General features: G+C 40.3%; 1 long non-coding RNA gene across 3 annotated transcripts in view; it reads right to left on the bottom strand.

Annotated features, from left to right (window-relative positions):
- Window positions 1–4,406: 4,406 nt before the first annotated feature.
- The window catches only part of LOC108265021 (uncharacterized), a 33,553-nt gene continuing 17,098 nt past the window's right edge, over window positions 4,407–20,861 (bottom strand). For 2 of the 3 annotated variants that reach the window (XR_001812581.3, XR_008396421.1), the window contains one exon: window positions 4,407–4,780. This is a non-coding gene — a long non-coding RNA (uncharacterized LOC108265021). Of the gene's footprint in view, window positions 4,781–11,452; window positions 12,756–20,861 lie in introns of those variants that run through there. The other variant, XR_001812579.3, reaches the window with a different exon arrangement.

Here is a 20,861-nt window from a genome sequence, read left to right as displayed (position 1 = left end):
TTAAGAACTGTGTGCCGTTGATGGGCCCTGTATCACCCATAGATGGTTCCCAGTGATTTTTAATATAGCATTGAGCCACGCAATCCTAGAAGACAAATAACCAAACAAAGCTATCACACGTGAATGCAGGCTAGATCACATCTGAGTTCCTAGTACAGCGAAGCAGCCTGACAGCCAAAATCACTGCTCTGGTGTACAACCTAGATATTTCCATTGGTTTCTCTTCAGTATCTGCTGCTTTCATTAGGAGCAAAAAGCTGGCTAGAAGGTGCAGAAACAGCAGTGATCACCTATTAGAGTGGCCGTAATCTCCACATGGACGGTACACTATAATAAGGATACGAAATAGTAAAATGAATCATTAAGACACAGTTGGAGCTTCGTTAGGTGAGAGTCTCAACAGAGCCTTTTCAAGCACAAATTACTGTGGCCAAGCCGGAGCTCTCTATAGTAGGCCTAGAATACTTTTATTTTCAGGCACTCTTCCTAAAAAAATAAATAAATAAAAAAGCAGAACACTGCCAGCTTTTCATACTGTTGCAGTTTTGTTTATTAATTAGCTCTGATCTGATCAAATCCTTATCCTTATCTATTTATTAAGGGAAGCGCTGACCTCAAGGCAAGATGTGTGTTAGTGTGAACAGTAGAGAGAGAGAGAGAGAGAGAGAGAGAGAGAGAGAGAGAGAGAGAGAGAGAGAGAGAGTTATATAGTGGGATATAAAATGAGATGGAAAGACACAAGGACAGAATGACAATGAAAGAAAATAAAACAAAAGCCATGGAATAAAAAGAGTATAACAGTGCAGGAGAAAGAGAACAAGAAAATGTGGGGAGAGAGAGAGAGAGAGAGAGAGAGAGAGAGAGAGAGAGAGAATGACAGAATAGGAGAGCTCATCATTAGCACATTAGGAGCTAATAAAGGTGACAAGACGGCGCAAGGCAAAAATAATAATCATCATCATTTATGGAGAGAGATCAATCCTTAGAACAGCGCGAGTGGGGAAATTGAAGCTATAGATCACTGTGCCCTTTATAGAGAGGAAGGGAAACGCGGGGATAATTTGCGTGAAAAGCCGAAGCGCTGACAGTGCTATAGCTGTCCAAACGGAGATGAGAAGACGGGCTCTCGGGCTCCTCGCGCAGCCACAACTCCACTAGCAGCCACAAACAGAAAATCAACACGCTAGGCGCGCCGCTGATAGCCATCATCCATTCTGCGCAAATTGAACTGTCACCTCCAGTGTCACTTTTTTCCCCCACTGAGCAGATGAAAAAGACATGTGCACGGCAGGAACGTTCCGCGACATTAATTCCCGGCGGGAAAAAAGGCGTCACGCACATCAAACAGATAAACATTGGGCGCATGGCGGAAATGGCCCTCTCAGCTCTGCTTTGCCTGCCGTGCTGTTTGTTATGTCACAGCTAGCCCGTTGATTACTCTTTTTTTCTCTCCTCTCCTGTAGTTAACATGGCACTGTCACAAATAAACTCGGATGGTAGTTGTTTTCTAAACAAGGTAGCTACAATCTAGGCTCAACTTCTGAAAAGAACTAATTAAACAGCTTTAACCAGATAAGCAGCATTTATTTTCCTCACATAAACAAATTAAAGCAAAAACATTTTCCCCCCATTTTTATTTATTTAGTTATTTTATTTTTATTTATTTTTTTTTTTTACAAATATCTGAGTTGAAACGGTATCCACAGTCAATTAAAGGCCCAGAGTGTTTTCATCTTATAGGACAGAGAGATAGAGTAAGTTATAGTTATCAGCTGCTTGATATAAGCAATATAAGAAGTTGGTTAATGGCCCCAAGAGGATGTCGTTCAGTGATTCTGTTTCTCTGGTGGTCACATATGGCTGTCTTGTGGTCTGAAAAGAACAGGTAATGCTTTTAAACAGGGGTCACTATGGATGGGCGATATGGACTTAAAACTTTATCACGATATTTTCTGGTATGTATTGCGATAACGATATCGGTGACGGTATAAAATATAGTACCGTTCACCACTGTTTTTAGCTACAAGTGATAGCTGGGATCTTGAGAGCCTCGGAAACACAAACATTGATCTAAAAATAAAACTGATTTTCTGTAATCAAACCAGTTCCAGATTGTAGAGCTAGCTCCTCGTTTAGTGATAAACTCCTCCTCAGCTTCACGTCCACCTTCCACCGTACTTGTTTTCGCTCTGCACGTGAGCTGCGTACGGGTCGCAGACCATCACAAACAAATACGTCATCAACTAGGCATTATTATCGCGTGAAGATTAATTCTTACTATGGGGAGAATTTCTACCGGAATATCGCAAATGATAAGATATCGCCCCATCCCTGTTCCTGGAGACCTACGTTCCTGTAGATTTTAGCTCCACCAATGGTGCCCACTTGACCATCTAAACATTGCCTTAAGGAGTTCTTGATCGGCTGAAAGACGTGTTAGATTGTGGTTGGAGATGAAACCTGCAGGAAGGTAGATCTCAAGGAAGAGGGTTGGTGACCACTGCTTTAAAAAGGTCCACAGTTTAGAGATGTGCTCTGGGAGGATCATAATGAAGTGCACATATCAATCTGGAATTGAGAAAATAAGAAAATTCACGTTGACTGTAAATGGATTATAACTAATTTCTCTCCAGTCATTTAAAAAATTTGCTTAGCAGAATAACTTTACTTCAATAATCACAGGTGTTATAAGTAACACCAGGGTTGCTAAGAATCACCTGATGCCTTGTGCGAATGCACACTCATTATAAGACCTTCCAACAAAGTGATGTATGATGTCATATTTGCAACAAATACTGTTGTGATACGTCCATCTCTCCAGGATGGCACTGATGGGTATCAAATGAGAGCCACAATTGCATACATAATATCTACACCACTGGGAGGGGCAATGTTAACCTGTGAAAGTTGGAAAAAGTACATGGTGATGTCCAGACAGCAGCAGTGAGACTTCCTGGATCGACATACCTGGATGCCATGCCGACCAGGAGGAAACATTCCTCATAGAGTAGCATGAGACGATTGCGGCCAGACATCCAGCCTGTCTGTAGGCAATTGTGATGACTTCCAGAACCCAGTGAGAAAGTCTCTGTTTAGACAGAAACGGTCCAACTGTGTGCCACCTTGATAATTGATATGTCTGAGCAGACCAACACGTCTCAGCACTAGATGGGGTACCGCTCCCAAGAGGACACTTCTGTTAGAAAAACCTTGCTTCTCCAAAAAAAACCCTAGAGTCTGTGCCGCTCTTGCTGAAATGAGGGCATGTCTCTGTCTGTGGTATTTGGAGTCCAGCCACAGGCTAATAACCCATTTTTTTAAACTCTATTAATTACAGCAAGCCCAAGCAAACTGTCGCTGTGGCTGCCGTCAGCAATCCTACCGTAGCACCCTCAACAAGACCTGCCACCACATATAGCATCCTGGCTGAATCCATCTGGCAATCATTTACATTTACATTACATTTATGGCATTTGGCAGACGCCCTTCTGCAGATCGACTTACATTTATCTCTTTTATACAACTGCCAGCAGCCATGATACATCGAGCATGCAGGAAATATGCAAATGTACATTACAGAACAAATCTCTTCGAGTCCACAAAAGTTCAGAAAAGGTGCCACACATAACAGAATATAACAGCCATGCAATTTAGGTCTAGCTCATACATCGTGTAAGGGAGAGAATGTCAGTCTTTCTTTATGTTGCTTTCTATTTTAGCCACGTACGTCATTCTTGCTTAGTGTTTCAGGTGATTTTGATCTTTTTTTAATTTTTTGTGGACTAGGTCACACAAACCCAAATGCTAATACATTTAAAATAATACATTTTTCTACCAAATACATTTAGGAGGTGTGAATGTTAATGTTTCTCCTCCAACCTGTACATAAGTATGGATAATCTCTCACTCCCCTACTCTACACCACTTCCTTACTTAAACATTTATTTATTTATTTACATATGATTCTATTACGTATTTATCGATTTATTGTTTAAAAGATTTATACTTGGCCATTAAAATAGTTCTATTTATTGATTTACATCGAATATAAATTCTGTTTGATCTTCACACAGTTCAATATCTGTGCACGCTTTCTGTGAATGCACTAAATGTTAAAGGGGAGGTGTTTTGAATGGAATTATATCCGTGGCATCTAATGATGAGTATTCATCCTGCTCATTCTCATAATGGCTCCCATACAACAGTCAGAATGCCAGAAGCATCTAACTTAATGTTTAGGTCATTTTTCATCATATTTTTTTTTTTTTACGTTTTTCTTTTCTTTTAAAAATGCCATCGTACATTCATATATTCATATATGTCATACATTAATAATGTTTGTTGTTTATGCTCTGGTGGTTTGAAGATGCTTTAATGACTGATTTCATTTTCCCTCAATGGTTTATTTAGTCAGTGGTTACAAAAAAGCTACAGATCAAAATCGGTGTGTATATAATACAGAAATTGCATGTCGACAGGATTGCAAAATCATTTTAAAATAAACATTAGTAACCAAAACAGAGTTTCAAGCATGTGCTCGTGACCTTGTTTACCATCACAGAAAGTTGGACTACCGCATGATACATTATGTATACAGGATTCATGAATATTCAATCTCGACTTCATATGAAATAGAACGAAACACTATTTGCTCTCTGCGTAAAGGTAAACACATGGTTCAGCTATTCTTGTTTGGCCGGTGAGCGAGTCACGGTCAAAGGTTCATGAATATCTTTAAGTCTTTCAGCACTTACAAAAACAACAAGGTCTTGGACACCACCTGAAAAAGAGAGAGAGAAAAAAACTTAATATGAAGAAGGGAAGTGAGTAATTTGTTCTCTCGTTTGAGGACGGGAAGGCAGACTTTGTGCCAACCCAACCAGATTCATCATAATTCCCTTCAGATGAATCAAAACTGCAGGAAGGGAGGTCAAAATAAAGAGGGAAAGAGAAAGCGAGAGAGAAGCTGAGGTTGAGAGCACAAAAGAAAGTGAGATCGGGGGGGGGGGGGGGGGGGGGGGGGGGGCTTGGGGTGCAGGGCGTTCAGCCCAGACAGCATGCAGAGAACATGTTTCAGGAGGCTGAAAGGAAACATGTTTTCTTATAACTTCAGTGAATGACAAGGAAACCATTAACACACGCCTTCGGTGCAGGGGATTACAGGCTGCACATGCTTGGCTATTATTCAGCCTAATTAAGTCTTTTGGCATGATTTCCCAAGAACAAAGCAAAAAAAGGAGAGCAGAAATAGCTTAATAGCTTTGGGGTGCCTAGATTCCAAGGAAAACGTATTAATATGTGTTTTCCTTTGCAATATTATTGTGTCAGAGTTAATCCCCTTCTTTTAAAAAGCCCACAATATTAATATTAAAATAATATTATTTTATTAACCAAAATCTTGTCACCAACTCAACACCTGATTTAGTGAAATCGTTTATCTAGATACAGACTATATGTAGCAGACAAGATAAGTCAAACCCACGGGTGTTATTAAAAACACAACTTCGAAGTAATGTATTGTAAATATTAATGTTTTAATATTCAGCGATTTGTATTTATTTAGATTCATAAAGGTGTGCCAGAGTTTTTTTCATTTTATAATGCAGCTTGACCAAGTGGACCAGCTAGCTTTGCACTTCATAGGCAGTTACTTAACTGCTTATTTGTATGTTAGCTAAAAACTCATATGTCTTATGTGAGCCAGTACGTTCATCTATCCCTTCAAGCAAAAACACACTGCTCAATATTTGACTCACAGCTCTAGCTAACTAACCCCTCAGCAGCCATCTGTAAATCACACAACCCCACTGTCAACTCAAAAGTACTTTTAAAGAAGTTCAACCAAATATACATATCCATAGAAATACATATATATATATATATATTTCATCCTAAAGGTGTTCAGTGGTGTTGAGGTCAGGGCTCTCTGCAGCCCACTTGAGTTCTTCCACTCCAACCTTGGCAAACCATGAAGCTTGCTTTGTGGACAGGGGCACTGTCATGCTGTTACAGGTTTGGACCTTTTAGTTCCAGTGAAGGGAAACCGTAGTGCTACAGCATACAGAGATGGGATATACAACTGTATGCACCAAACTTTGTGGCAACAGTTTGGGATAGAACCACAGATGGGTGTGATGGTCAGGTGTCCACAAACTTTTGGCCATATAGTGTATAAAAACACATTCAAAATCACAAATCTTGAGGGAATTATGCCACGAAGCCATTTCTACTGCAACTGACTTGTTTGTGTCTATATGCACCCAGAAAAGAAGAGTAAACTTTTCAAAATCTGATTGTGGTTATTTTTACATGATAAACCACATAAAGAACAACTGGGTATGAATACCATGTGCTTAGGTGTATAACACCACCTACTATACAGATTATCAAGCAAATCCTATGCATGCTTGTATTACAATAGTAATTAGTCAGCAAGTCAGTTTCATCTATTTCTGTGCAGATTGACGATATGAAAAAACATGAATGTTTTTAGAAACACTGCATATAATGAACAGCTCTAGTCACATAGTGAGATACAGTCAACTGACCGATGAGTATAACATCGACTATATTCATCAATATTCAATGTCAGTTCTATGTCGAATAAATAATGCTGCACAGCGTGCAAATCTGTGAAAAGTAATAGGTAATAGGTAATGATAACAAAAAAATAAGTCTGTTGAATGTATTGTTCACACAGATGTACTGAATCAAATGACACAATACAATACACTGTATCGTTACACATCTAGTTCTTAAGCATAACAGTCCATGCAGGATTTTGGGCTGTTTTTTGTGATTGAGCTGTGTGCTCCCACCCCCCCAACAATAATCACCAAATCCATATCACCCTGTAGCTCTCAACTGGTTTCTTATTGAAGCTAAGTAGGGTTGAACCTGGCCAGTACCTGGATGGGAGACCTCCTGGGGAAAACTTAGGTTGCTGCTGGAAGTGGTATTAGTATGGCCAGCAGGGGGTGCTCATTGAGTGGGGCCTAATGCCCCAGTGAAGTAACTGGGGACACAATACTTTATAAAACAGCACCATCTTTCAGATGAGATGTTAAATTAGCCCTTATCAATCATGGCCCTCTAATATTCTCCATCTCTGAATTAACTACATCACTTTCCTCTCCTCTCCACCAATAGTTGGTGTCCGGTGGGCGTTCTGGCACAATATGGCCGCCATCACATCATCCAGTTGGATGCTACACACTGGTGGTGGTGGAGGAGATTTCCCCCCATACAAAGTAAAAGCACTGTAAGTGTCCAGAAAAGTGTTATATAAATCTAAGGTATTATTATTATTGAAATTTGTGATCGTTTGCAGAGTTTTGAAAACTACTAACTGGCGAAATTAAACTAATTGCAGAAATTGCAGTCTTTCACAGTGATGTTTGTTGGTAAATGAGACCTTTTAGCTTTACTCATGTTCGATGCACGGGAATCAACGAGACCTTTGTCTGAATGTACGTTGTGATAACAAACCTGTGGAAAATCTGTGGTAATTTTGTAAAACTGCAAGCTCCTCCGAACATTGTGGCGTTTGATTGATTTTGGTTCATTTCTGAGATTGCAAGATTGCAAAATCCTGGAGTGAATTCTTCTGTAGTGGTGTAAAAACACCCTTGCTCTAGATCAGTGGTTCCCAAACTTTTCCAGGGCAAGGCCTCCCAAATGGCATTCAAATTTGACCGAGGCCCCCCTTTTGCAAGATGTCTTTAAAACACATTAAAAATGCAGACTTCTGAATATATCCCCCTTTCTTACATCTTTATATTAGATTAGGAATTGATTGTGTGTGTGTGTGTCTGAGAGTGAGAAAGATAAAACATACATTTATTCATTTTTCACACCAAATTGTTGATACCCCCCAGGCGGCCCCCGCTTTGAAAACCACTGCTCCAGATTACGAAGCATTTAACACTAATTCTGTATAAAGTTGTATATATTTCACATTTCTATTATTTTGGTCTACCAGTGGCTCTAAATTACTTGTATATCAACAATTATGTTGAGGCATTTAATACACACTCATTACCACATAAGGTAGGCAGTAATACAAGGAAACACAAACAGCATATGACAGTAAATGACCTAATATGTGTGCATGCAGCAGGTGTAGTCAATTGTACTTCCTGGAACAACGACACAGTGTGTACATACACAGAAAAGTTCACTAGCAGTAACATCATCTGAGTGAGAGAGATTCCCCATCACGTCAACTCTCATGTCAGCTAGAGTGGAAACACTGATGTCGGCATCTGCTTTGAATCAATTACCAGTATCTCTCTCAGCACATTAAACTTTAAGACCTACTCTGCCTGGTAATGATTGTGTGTGTGTGTGCATGTGTGTGTGTGTGTGTGTGTGTTTGTGTTTGTCTATGTGGGCTGACAGTGAACAGATAGAAGAAGACACAGCTAATGGAGTGTGAAGTGGAAGGCAGAGACGGAGGAGAATGTGTGTGTGAGAGAGAGACAGAGAGAAAGAGAGAGAGAGACAGAGAGAGAGATACATATATAGAGAAAGAAAACAGAGTGCAGTGCTTTTAGTGGTTAGGTTGTCTGTCTGATTTTACATCACAAACAGACTACTGCACAAACTTCACTATGTTGCAGACGAAATAATAAATACAACCAGTGGATAAACATTACAGCATTTACATTTATGTAATTTGGCAGACACGCTTACCCAGAGTGACTTACATTTATCTCTTTTATTCATCTGCACAGTTGAGGGTTAAGGGCCTTGCCAAAGGGCCCAACAGTGGCAGCTTGGTATTTCTGGGGTTTTTGAACCCACAACCTTCTGACATGTAACCCAACATCTTAACCACAGAGCTACCACTGCTCACATCAAATGTGATTAGATTTCTAAGCACATCAACAATCATACCATTATAACATATATCATAACATTTTTCAAAATTCTTGTTTGCGATACATCAATGAGAACTTCCAGTGCCGTGTATTAAAAAAAGGCAACCATTAATCTCCATTCGCCTTAATAGATTCCGCATCCTGAATTATATAATACAATAGCTTTCTTGCATTCCTATAACGCATCCCACACCAGTATCAGATCGTTCAACCAGTAAGCCTTAAGTGTGCCTGGTGGTGTGACGAGTAAAAGTCAGTCACACCAATGCCGCTCACTATCCCCTGCTCCTCTTGGCTGCCCCTGCCGCAAATATCCCTTCTTTCTCATTCCCTCTCCCTCTCTCCTGTTTCCCATCTCGTTCCACCTCCCCAGACCTCTCTTTAGAGTCTAATTATCCTCTGCCTTCTGTTCGAGAGACTCCTCCTCGTGATAAAAAGCAGCCGATTCCAAAGCAAACTAGTTCTTAATTTTCTCTGACAGACTCCTTTAAACACGCTGGCAGAATGCAGTATCTAATTTAAAACACATTCCTATTCCAAACAAATTAAGCACAATTAAGGTCCCTGAGTTATGACTATCTATAATGATGAGACGTTTTGGTAAAAAATCACCACATTTAGATCAAAGTCGTCCGACCCTTTGCTTAATTGCCTCATTAGAGTCCTCTGCAACGGGCTTCATAAATACAGGGTCGGAGAGTTTCATTTGGGAATTGCTCTAAAAGACGACCCTTAAAGTAATCGCTTGCACGTTTTTATAAAAGGTTCGTCTGTTTTAGGAATAAACAGAAATTTTTTTCTCTCTCTTTTATGGTGAATATTTTGCTGGTTGTGTTATCTCCAGTGTGGTTTCCATTTTCATTACAGGCTGGTGTGGAGAATTGTAATGTCGCAGAGAGAGGCCAAAACGTACCTCAGTATAAATACTTCCAACAGCGCAGAACATTTCGTTGTGCACGTTATGTAAAATATTCAACCCCAGTCAGTCATATCATCGGTCGACTGCTTTTATAGAATCTCCGATTAGTCAGAACGTTGTCCCCAAGCACTACGGTAAGTCTAAAGGGTCTGAAAAGTAGCTTGAGTTGGCTCTCTCACAAATGTAGACTTCAGCTCAGATCATTTTAATTCAACATCTTAAATGAGCAGCCCAACTTTTTCATCCAACAGACTTTTCCAATTTTGAGCACCAGTTTATTGGTTAGCTGCAGAAAGGCGGGGGAAATACTGCTAAAAATGTGGATACAGATAGCTGCCTTTTTAAACATGTTTAACCAATCCTATTTTATGTGGAAATCTCAGTGCTTAATCGATAATTAACAGTGCAACAACAAAAAAAGTTAAATTCGGTGTACTTTAGACAATTGGGTATATACAGATGGGTATATTCACAAACACATTGTATGATGATTGTATGATGTCTCGGGTTCTAATGCGGCAACGTTGGAGGAATAGTACTACAGCTAAAAGCCTGAACTTAAACCAATAAAATCACAGGAATTTGAATGACAACTGCAAAACCCACCCTACTCAGCCTGACCTTAAACATTTGTAGCTTTTCATTCAAGTTGGTGGCTTGTGCGAATGTATACCAGTTTACATGCTGCTGAAAGCAGACCTCTTCATCACTGAACCAATCAGTATTAAATTGGTTGACGAACATTTTCACAGTATTAACATAAAAGGCACACTTACACCAGTAAATGTGATATAAGTATCTGCCCTGTCCCCTTATCTCAATTCCAGTGCAATTACATCAAAGTGAGACCAAATTAAATTAAAATCACAAGGGATGCACCGATGCATCGGCCAATAATCGGTATCACCCGATAAAGGCAATTTTTCACGCTACCGGTTATCATAGTCATGATCGGGGCCGATTATATCCTGTCAATCAAAAGAGGGAGGGAAAACACATCGATTTCGTGCTGTGTGTAAAGATGTCTCTTGCTTTGATGTCTCAAAACTGCAGTTTGTAAGCTCTGTAAGCTCTGCACTGATAAAAATTTTACACCGGACGCTGCAGCAGTGAAGCGGGAGTTTCGGCGTCGAATCTAAAGTTGTTTTTTTTTGCCGCTCTGAATTAAAGCGCCAGCGCTCTGTTGAAAGATTTAAATGAAGATGAGTTGACAAAAAAGTATATATTGCACAGAAAAATATATTTGTAGAGTAGTGTATTTCATATCCAGTTAACGTTAATATATAAAAAAGTTGATATTATATATGACCAGTTTGATGTTCAATGATGAAGTAGAAATGCTTTTGTTTGTGGTGCGAGAATGTGAGACTAACAGGAGGATTTTTACAATTCAGTCAATTAATTCTGTTAATATGAATTAATAACATTCAATAAGTTAAGAAATCTTATTTTAATCTTCAGAATTTAGTTCATGTGTTAATGTTAATGTGAGTAATGTATTTTCTGTTTATCAGACCAGTTACTGTGAAACAACTTGTTGAAATGGAGAGAATAAAGTTTTTATTTGCATTTCTTTCAGAATTGTGGAATTAATTATTATTCATTTAAAAGAAGGCATAAAAGGCTGAACTATCGGTATCGGTATCGGCCGATATCACTCTGAATAATCGGTTATCCGTATCAGCTGAGAAATTTAGTATCGGTGCATCTCTAAAAATAACCCAGTGCTGGAATTACTGGTACAGTGCATCTGTCTAAGAAATTTATTACATTAATAAACCAAACCTTCTCCCTCTCCAATATGCCTATAAACTTATAATGCAACATACAACATATGTGTTCCATTTTGTATTTAAGTTTCCTATCTCTCCTACTGATTTACACATACACATCCAGCTAGTGAACTGAGATAGCAGCAGTTAAAATCTAGCTCTAAATGGAGAGATTGTTAAAGCCTGTAAGTCAGAGCCACTCAGAGCAAGAAGATGACTGATGGCGCAGGAGCAGCCAGAATCCCTTTGCTGGGTTTATCGCCCCCAAACCGGCTCTTACCACATATGTCCCTCATCCTGAACTGACAGTGCTAATAGAATATGCATAGGCCTATTAGCATACAAGCTAATGTTGCCCCAGAGGGAGGGCACGGACATCAAACTTTAAGTAGAAATCAAAACAGAGAGAGGGAAAGAGGAGGGGGAATTAAAAGGACACCATCACCCTAAGAAAACATGGCCCGGGGCACGAGATGCATTACACATGTGCTTGTACTGGAGGAGCGATCGCTTTTGCACTTGCACAGAAGGCCTTCAAAATTAAATGGGAAAAGCCCCAATGAATGCGGCTGAGCCTCATTCAGGCTTTCATGATGTGGAAATAGAAATGACATGGGTGGAGACGTGACTGTTTTCCTGCACCTATCAACATGAAACCTGTATATGAAAGGACATACTGCCTTTTCCACATGCAAACATATGGACTGCAAATGTCAAAAGCCTCAAATGCCTATAGAATGTGCGTATTTTAATTTTTTTTTTTGCAATATCGTTAGTGTGGAATTAGACTGGCCCTTATATGCAACTTTGCACTGCACAAACAGCTCAAGTCAGATTAGAATCTCAGATCTTCAGTCGAGCGAAACTGCCTTGCGTATTCTGGCACCCACCCGAGATTTATCGGCAAAAGAGCACGCTGCATTCTCTCTGAACCCTGACACCAAATCAGATACATTTCCGCAAGCCAGTAGAAATGAAAATAGCACATAAGAAAGCAATTTGGTTCGGCAATCACAAAAAAATGCAGAGCAAGGCTAATGAAGGACTAATTGAGTCACGTCCCGAGACAAGGTGAGCTGGATCTCCGGATCCGCAGCACCACGCTGGCGTTCACGGTCATCATGGATACGTTAACCTCACGTTGGGGGGAAGGAAGCGGGTCACAAGGGTGAGGAATTAAACCTAAAAGAACAGAACAGAGTAGGTAAAAGAGCATAAAAAGAAATTGTGTCAATGATGCCTGCATCATGTTCAATAATGGTCCAATTACAGAGTCATGCTTCCTAGACATTTTTCAGACACCCTCAATATGAGCCATATGCTACACCACAGAACGGCTCCACTGCGTTCCAAATTCTCCCTTCCTTCAATTCATTTGTTGTACCATTAGACAAAAGAAAAAAGTTTGATAGTAAGTAGATTTCTCTAATACTTGCGACTACTAAGATCATTAATGAGCATACTGGACAAATGTATACAACTATCTACACATTACTTATTAGAGGAATGTTTAGATTCAACAATCTAAAACTACAAAAGACCTTAAGCACTAAAAAAAAACAAATCCACACTACACAATCAATTTCCAAATTCCCCATTTTTTAATGAGGGTCCTGCATAATTCAATTTGGCACATCTTTTATGGGATTTTTATTGCTAAAATACTTTTAACAGTCCTGTCCTGTTACTGAAGCAGACTCATAAAATTCCTGCTCAGTGGTGACTGGTGCGATATTAAAAAAGCAGACACCGTTAAGAGGAATCAGCTTTGTATTTAATTGGAATTTGAGAAGAAGAAGAAGAAAAAAAAGGAGGTAAGGAATGGCAGAGAACAGACCTGCCTGTCAAACAACTTTTATTTGCAGCTTTTACTGCCAGGGTCACCAGTCTGTACTGTAGGTGTCTCCTTTTGACTAACGTCCCCTAACACGAGCGGTTTCCCAACAACTCCACCACCAGATACAGTCTTCTAGCTCAAATCATCAATCCAATTCTCAGCAGCATGGCTAGCAAGACGAGTGCGTTTCATTGATCTGAGCGTAAGGGTTTGTGATAGCGGGTGAAAGCTTGGAAGCACTCAGGCAAAATTGTACAAGTAAGTGTGGAACTCAGAAGCTAAAAAGCGATTGGGCTCTATTTTCACCACGTTTCGTTTAGGATGGATTCAAATAGCATTGCAGGCACTGTAACACTTTGAGCTTCTCGTTTTGGTACAGATGGTCTGGCAGAGTGACAAAGCACACTGGGCCTGGACCCAAACTCCAACCTCTATTTCATGGCGGCTTAACACTTTCACTCTCTCTAGATTACAGTTATAGCGCTTTAACGACGCGGCCAAGACCAAATCGTTCACAAAAGTCCCGTCCGGTACACCGACATTAATTTGAGCATGAGAATAAAGAGCGATGAAAGTCACAATCGTCACTGTGAAGAAAAGGCGCTCAGAAGTCTTTGTTTGATTGAACATGACTGCGATTGATAGCAACTGGGGGTGTTAATACTGGGAATGATCAGGTGATTAGAACCATAAGTGTGTTAAGAGTGTGTGTGAGTGTGGAGTGAGAAATGTAATACACGCTCTGGGTACGTCCCTGAGGCTTTAGATAGAGCATGGTTATAGATCACGCATACATACATACATACATACATATATATATATATATACATACATACATACACACACAAACACACACACACACACACACACACTGGGCCCCAGGCATAAGCTTTTGTAGTAATATGTGTCTACCAGTGAGACACGCCATACACCTGTAAACACACACACACACAAATTCTATGTAGATATTTCATTTTTTTAACATATATTTATTTATATTTGGAAGCATACCATACACTATATTACGTAGACAACACTGAATGAACATGGAAATAAATGATTAATAATTCATTTCATTCAGAATGGATGGCAAATATAAAAACACTATAGTTGTGCCATGGATTTGGACTGTAGTGAAAAACCTGAGCTGCAAGAGCTGCATGCCTCCACAAATCTGATCTCAAGACCCAGGACACAGTTATATTAACTAAACACAGAAGACAAGTGACATGGGGGGTGGGGGGGGGGGGGGTGGGGGGTCTGTACGAATCTGAATTTGAGAAGCGACGGTGTTCCTGATTGTCTTGGGGCCCTTTCCACCTTGTTGTGCTGGAACTCTGAGCGCCATAAGAGCCTAAAGTCTGGCCTCTCTCTACCACCAGAAGGTGTGTATGGGTTGGTGGGGGTGTGTGAGTGAAGGGGAGGGGGTCATTTGGCACTTGCCATGCTACCATGCTTCACTTCCAAGAGAGATTGAGTAGGGAGGGTGGGGGGGTTACACAGAAGGAGCCATTGTTGATTACTCATTACTTAACCTGTAATGCGTTCCGCCCCCTTTGTCTGCATGTCATGCTTCTTTTCTCCCCCTTATTCCCCTCAACTCTCTCCGCTCTCTTCCCAAATAAATGGAAAAATATTCCCAGCCCCGGGCTAGTGCTGAACTTCTCACTCTCTGCATCCAATTTGGAGCCACTGCTCCCTATGATGTAACCCGACAGTCCCAACATAGGAGAAAGGCCACAGAGAGAGAGAGAGAGAGACAGACATACAGACAGACAGCCAGATAGGAGGGTGGGGGGTGGGGGGTGGGGGGGTTGATGATGAAGCCAGAAAGTGCACTTTGGCCCTCTAAGGTTGCATTTCTTAACCCTGCTACTTAAAATCCAGCAACACTTTATGAATGTTTTAGTTTTGGAGTCATTATCATGCTGGCCAGGGTATATTGTATATGCAGAAGAATGGCAATTAGAGACTGGCCCTAAGCTCTATTTCCTTAGTTTCCTGGGCCATGACTGCCATTCAAAGCAAATACTTCCTCAGATGACATGTCCATCTGAGTGCCTTTCCTATACTATAAATCTTATCTCGTACTTAGTCCTTTGATTTGAAATCATTCTATCTCCCAGCTGACAAATTATTTTAAAACCAAAACATTTATCATATTTGGGTCTGCAGATCCTTCTTTAAAAAAAAAAAAAACATCACGCGGCTTAAGACCAGAGTTAAATTACTGAAGAAAAAGCACACCAGCCATGCTAAAACCCTTGCCAATTTTGCTGAATAAACTTCTCATAAAGCAAACGTCAATATAAATACGCACGTGAACCATCACTGTACACTTCTGGAGCAATGATGAAAATCAATGTCAAGGTCAATGCACATAGAAACCACCTCAAACTCCATGCAAAGTGGAGCCTGGCAACCTTAACTGCCCAGGAGTTCTGGAGACTTCTAGGCAAGAGTCATGGCAGATTGAAATGGTACACTTCTCACGGCCCAATCTCAAGCATGACTTCATGCCGAGCTGTCACACACCGCAGGCTGCATTCCCTTCGAATTGGCACAAATACGGTGGATACGACGCAGACAGAAACCACCGCTGTGGGTTGGAAATGAGTGTATACTGCTTATGGTTTGACATAATCAAGGGGGTCTGCAAAAGTTCCCATCGTTGCCTTATTTCGTTCGAGCCAGAAATGGAACTCAATCACACTCACTGCCAAAGGAGGAGGACTGGGAACGTTAGCGCTGTTTAGCATGACAGCGCTGATGATGATGGCAATGATGATGGAGTATCTACGCGGATGACCGAAAGCAGGTCCGTTTCATTTGGCTGCCGTGTTCGGGAGGGAAAGATGCTTTGTTTGTTAGCGCCTGACCTCCTGTGCGAGTGTGTATGTGGGAGACGTGACCCTCGAGTGTGAGGCGGTATGTATGTGTGTGTGTCTGTGCAGTGTCAGGCTCATTATGAGCTGATAAAAACTCCTGGGCCAGGTCCATCCATCATGTCCCGCCTCTAATCAGCATGTGTGTCACTGTAACTAAACAGAGCCATGAGCGGCGCTGCCACGCGATTGGCTGTGACAGGGAGAAATAAATCTGCCTCCAGCCAATCGGGGACAGGCAGCAGAGCGTTGCAGCAAAGGTGACAGGCGTTTGAGGTCTCAACCGACGCAAGATTAGGAGAGCCCGGTTCAACCGCAGCCTCGCAGGAAACAACAAACAGCCAATGAAACAGCAAACCACTCCGAATCAGCTTTTCCTACACGAGGAGGAGTGTTTCGCTAGAGTTTTGGCATTGGACTCCAGACAGTTCTATTTAATACCAGTTAGAGAAACTCACGTCTCTCTGTACTACTACAAATCTTTGTCGTGTTCGGTTTTCTTCCCTGTATGAAAGACTCTAATCACATTGGATCACATGTGGATTTGGCATAAGGTGTGGACAATGTCACCTTTTACATGCCAAAGTAAAGCAAATTCATCATTTTTCTCTCCATATTTAAGCTCAGACCCGTGCCGTGCCGTTCATCAGGGTTCGTCAGCGTAAATAAAAAGCGTTCTAACTGCAAAATCCTATATTCGTTTCGATGGTCTGATTTCATTTTTCACTTCATTAACGCAAAAGTTAAAAACTTTTCAAGCTGTATGTCACGTGAAAAGGAGTCTGATTAGTAAAACAAACATTTGGTTACTTTCCACCATGGACTCAACCCAGCACAACAGGTTCCACTGCTCATTACAGCGCTAACATGACAACATAATCGCATGCCATAAGAACACTTTTTCTTTGTTCAGCGTGTGCATTATTTTCTTCTTTCTTTTTCATTCATTGCTTCTTATATCTGATGTATTTTAAGAAAAGAAGAGAGAAAAGAAAAGAGAAAAGAAAAGAAAGAAAAAAGGAGCAGCATGCCCACTGCCTGAAGCAGAGTCTGTGGCTTGTTGGTCTGTTTCTCATGTGGCGCATGGGTTATTTTGTTTACTTCTGTTTCCTTATGCACCACACAGAAGCTCTGATGTCAATGACCACACACACACACACACACACACACACACACACACACACACACACACACACACACACACACACACACACACACACACACACACACACGTTGTCTTATCCTTGTAAGTACCTTTCACTGACATAATAATGAATGCCTAACCCTAACCTTATGAGCCCTAACCATAACCTCAGAAACCAAAAGGAAACTTTTCATGCTTGTCTTTTTTTTTTTTTTAATAAAACCTGCAACTTTTGTTACATTAAAAACAATGTGGACCAACCAAATGGCCCCTCAAAGACAAAACTGTATCTGGTCCCCACCAAAATGTAAAAATAAATAAACAAACACGCACACACACACACACACACACACACACACACACACACACACACACACACACACACACACAGTCCAGACAATGAGCCTGCTTCGTTTCCACTGGACACAGTGTTTACCAGCAAACCTGAGAAAGCATATTGTCATGTGTTACAGTAGAGCAGCTTGCTGTAAACAGAAGAGAACCCACAGCTGGCACTGTTATTTTGCTGCTTTGACAGACAGAACCGTAACAACGGACCCCCCATCCCCCCCATCCCCCCCTTCACTCTCCTTTTCTGATATGATCTCATTCTGGATGTAGACCTGACCCAAAAGCTTGCTGGTCCTTTACAGCTGAGAACGGTAACACGCATCAGCTTTTTCTCGAACTGTGGGAGTCTTACAGCGCTCCTGCTTTTCTTTCTCTCCCTTCGTCACAGCAAATAAATAAATAAATAAATAAATAAATAAATAAATAAATAAATAAATAAATAAACAAAAGAGCTTGTAAAGAAACTGCTTTATTGGCCAGGGGTGGTGGTTGTAGGGAAACATTATAGGAAATGTAAGACTGAGGTAGAGAAGCATGGAGTCAAATGTCCATGTGGGCAAAGAGAGGATATGATTTTGCAAAGGAATTGGTATAAGACAATACACATTACATTACAAATGAGACCTTAATTAGAATATAAATCTAATACAAATACAATCATTATTATTGAGAGTATTTTAATAATAACATGTTACTTGTATGCACTGTATATTATATTTCAGTGAAACTGAGGTTAAAGATTTTGGTATAATCAGAAAGAAAACACATTACTTGCACTGAATGATCCCCGTACCTTGTGCTCCATCCTACACTAGGCATGGTTAATGGTTTAATAACATATGTCTGTTTTTTATTTTTAACACTAGTAGTTAGCCGGGATCATATTTCGCACTCCACCGGTTAGAGAGTGAGAAAAAAAAGGAGCATAGAAAAAAAAAGGGGGGGAGAAAAAAAAAAAGACATGCACTCATTTCTGCAATGTAAAATGACACTATATCAAATCAAGCATTTCCATATGTTGGCTGTTACTGCAGTGGTCCTGTGTGTGTGTGTGCGCGTGTGTGCTTACTATCAGGGACATGAGACAAATGCTTGCAGGATATGATGGGCTAGGGAGCCACCTACTGTGAACACTGAAGCGTGGCTTTTGCCGCCAGCATTGTTTGCCACTGAGCCCGGATGAGAAGCCGAATCAAGACGTGCTCATCGTGCGATAACACAAATCGTTATAATGATAATACTACATGCGGCACTGTTTTACAATATTGCTTCCAAATGTTCTATGGAAAATAAAATCCTGTGTAACAAGGTCATTCCCACTGTGCTTACACTAAGTGGACTACTTCTTGGGATTAGTGGTTCTGACCGGGTGTTGATGGATCTATGATAGATCGATAAGTGTTGGGAGAAATAAGGAGTTTGACAGTTCAGACTGTAATATGTTTAAGCAATAAGTCACAGTGTTGGTTATTCAAATTTTATTGCAACTGTATGACCTCTGCCAACGTGTGAATTAAAATGAAAAATCGCCATACAGTACCAGGAAAAGGATTATAAGAGAATTATAATGTTTTCTTTTTTACTTCTTCTTTTTTTTTTACACCACGTCTTTCTGTTACAACGAAGAATATAAAATGTAGCTGAAATGTCTCTATGCGTTTACCCTCTAGGCACATGGTTAGAAAAAAAAATTCATTTCTGAAACGTTCTCCTACAAAAATGTGGAGTGCATTATAAAGTTTATGGCAATAAAAGCCCTGCTTCCTCACTAAAACCTAAATTAGCCACAGAATAAGTCTCAAGACTCGAGCAGTGGCCTTTTCTCCTGAGCTCTCGTCTTGGCAAGCGTCTCTCTGTAGACGTAAATTAACCCTGAGAATGCTTACCTAAAACGTCAGGATTTAAACGAAGATTGAGTGATGAGGGGGGGAATTGGGGAGAGATGCAGGAATATGGGCACAGATGGGGGCATGAACCACCTTCTTTCTTTTTTTTTTTTGTTGCCCCCAAATACAAAATTTAGGGAGGGAGAAAACCTCCTGTACACGAGTTGGCACGGGCAAGAAGTCAGGAAGTATAGGAGACGCCTCCCGTCAGTCCTGCGAGTGTAACCTAAAACCAGTGACATAGTCGATACATGTCATATTCCCCAGTATACATGACGAGTTTATTTTTCAAGGAGGAATTTTAACCTAAAACCTGCCCCACACAATTATCCTGATTTGTTTAAAACCTAGGTGGACAGTCTCGATCGTCAAAAGAAAAAGAAAAAAAATCTCTCATCTCATCTCTTTTTAGAAATTCCTTCAAGATATGTTTTCTTCATCAATTAAATATGTCTGAGTAGTTATACTCTTAATGCAGTCGGCTCAATCAAGTAAAGTCTGCAAACATCCAGGTGTGTATTGTAGCCTAAGCGAGCCCAGGTGCTGCGGAAATCTCTTCAATTCAGTTCTGGAACCACAAAAACTACCTTCATACTTAAACCTAAATAACTTACTAGTGCTGTGTTGAAATATATTGTAGGAAGCACATCAAAACTTGGTATAACCCAAACATTTAAACTGGCTATAAACTCTCGTTCCTTTTTGTGGAACAAACAAAAAAAAAAAAACATTAATCTGCAAAGACAGTTTTTTTTTTTAAATCACTTGCAGATACAAGCATTATTTATGGAAATGTTAAGCTTGGGGGGAAAAAAAGAAAAGAAGAAAAATCTGAATTTTTCATTGAAAAAAACAAGCTACCTGCGGTTAATACATTTCCATCACCAGAGAAATAATTCGTGGTTTATAAACTGATTGGAAGCCTCACGCTGAACCTCATTATATGCACAAAAAAGGTTAGCCAGTGACCACTGCTGCTGCCTTCTATGTGTCATCCGCTTCACAATAAATCATCTAAATTACATATTCATTACTTAGTAAATTGTATTAAAAAGGTATAACATTAAACCGGTTTATAAACACAAGAGTACATATCCAACAGGGTGCCTATACCTTTAAAGGATTCAACGCATGGCTAACACCAACTTAGTGAGGCTTTGGAGGAAAGAAAGAAAAAAAAAAACA

This window comes from Ictalurus punctatus, chromosome 5, assembly GCF_001660625.3.
Source record: "Ictalurus punctatus breed USDA103 chromosome 5, Coco_2.0, whole genome shotgun sequence".
Lineage (NCBI taxonomy): Eukaryota > Metazoa > Chordata > Actinopteri > Siluriformes > Ictaluridae > Ictalurus > Ictalurus punctatus.
The sequence above is the reverse complement of the archived record's forward strand: the minus strand, read 5'-3'. Positions and strand labels throughout refer to the sequence as shown.